The sequence below is a fragment of the Chelonia mydas genome, chromosome 13, assembly GCF_015237465.2.
Source record: "Chelonia mydas isolate rCheMyd1 chromosome 13, rCheMyd1.pri.v2, whole genome shotgun sequence".
In the NCBI taxonomy this organism is placed as follows: domain Eukaryota; kingdom Metazoa; phylum Chordata; order Testudines; family Cheloniidae; genus Chelonia; species Chelonia mydas.
This window is the reverse complement of record NC_051253.2, coordinates 3,235,165-3,237,073: the sequence shown is the minus strand read 5'-3', so window position 1 is coordinate 3,237,073 and position 1,909 is coordinate 3,235,165.

The following is a 1,909-nucleotide window of genomic DNA, read 5'->3' as shown; positions in this document are numbered from 1 at the left end:
GGAGGATCTGCATAACTTGTTCTAATATCATGGCATCCATGATCTCTTCCACATGCTCCCCATTTGGTCTTAACCATCGGTTGGCTCAGTCCTTCAACTTCTGCACAAATACTCTGGGCCTGACCCCCTCAGTCTACCTGACTGCCCTAAATTTCTCTCTGTACCTCTCAGCCAACAAGCCTACGCGGTCTAATATTGGCCTGCTCGTCACTCAATGTAAGTGGCTTGTGCTTCTCTCACCAGACAAAGGGCTAGCCATAATCCTGCATCCGCACCCACACAAGCAGCAATTCTCTCAAAAGTCAATAGAAATGTGTCAGGACCAGCCCCGGGGCCCATTTTACAGAGCCCCAGCCCTCCTGACTTCCATTCCCCCCCGGCAGGACTTGTCACATTTTGTATTAACTGCTGCACCTCGTGTGCTCCTTCATGAATTCCTGAAACACCAGCTGTTGCTCCACCTATCCCAGCAGAACTTGTTGCTCGGCCTGCTGGTTTTGCTGGAATGCCAGAAGTGTCCTCTGCATCTCCTTCTGTTGCTCTACCAGCCGCCGCATCAGCTCCTCAGTCTTCTCCAACTTGGCCTCCCACATGCCGTCTCTCAAGCCTTTCTGGCTCCCAGACAAGCCCCCACTTGTGAACAAGCTTCCACTTCCTCTCCAGGAAAACCCTGGCTTCGAAGCCCTCTTGGTGAACTCAGCAGCACACAGATCCACCAAGGTAACTTCACCACATGTGCTTATTGATTGTCTCCTTAAGCTCTGGCTACAATACAACCCTATAGCAGCAGTTCTGAGGAGTTCCCTCCTGCTGCCTGAATTAGCCTTTTACATTGCCTGCTTCCCTTCCTGGGTTCTCCAGTTGGTGAGCTAATTACCTCGTTAACTCATCAGGTTACCTGCAAGTGTAAGTGTTCCTGTCTTCCTTACTCACATCCAGTGCCCTGGGTGTCCTAAGTGACCAGGGTGCTGACTTCTCTAGAGACCAATTTGAGCCTGTTAACAGCACTCTGTCACTGTCCCCAGCACAGCAAGGCCATAGTAAAAGCGACCCAGACATCAGTCCTAGTGGTTAGCTCACACAGCCGTCCCACCAGTCTGGCTGTCAGCATTTAAACCACCGTTGCTGTCTAAACAATACAGCCAAACAGTGTGCAAGGCCCAGAGCAAGCGGGACTGGCTGTGAAAGGGTTATGTGCTGGCAAACTCCCAGTTCGGAGACAAGGCTCAAAGAGACAAGGCTCAGGTTCTACAGCTCTCAGAGAAACATTTATCAGCAGCCTGGAAAACGAGGCTCAGCAACAGCTCTAAAGAGGACTGGGGGCAGATCCTCTGGGGGTGTAAATTGGCCCAGCTTCATTGCAGTTAGTGGAGTGACAGAGGTTTACTCCGGCTCCAGATCTGGCTTGTAGATATTGTACCCTCCAGCCTTTGTCCCCAAGACACAGCAGATTTGTCATATGGTGTGTGGTTTAATAAATTAAAGTGATTAATTTTCCCCTTCCTAGAAGAAAGGCTGGAGAGACCAAAGCTAAGTCTGACTAATTCACATGGGCTGTCCCGCCTTGTGAGGGGAGCACCAGGATTCAGGAAAGGGGATGAAACAAAGCTTGCCAGCACAGCCAGGGTTAATTTCCTTGACTCCACCCAGAGTTTCTGAGCAGTGGACTCTGCGTTGAACCTGAATTCTCAGGCCTGGCAGGGGTACAAGTGCCGTGCAGAAGCAGAGTGGGTCAGTTCCCAGCTGAGGTGGAGCCTGGAGCGTTTCTGAGTGGTAAACTCCAGCCAATTTGTTTGCAAGTTGGTTTGTTGCTGTGGGATATTTTGGAGGGGTGTGAGGGTGGGGGGTTGGGATCTGCATATAAAGGACAAGCTCCCTGGACCGGCCATCACTTCTGTGGCACCATGAT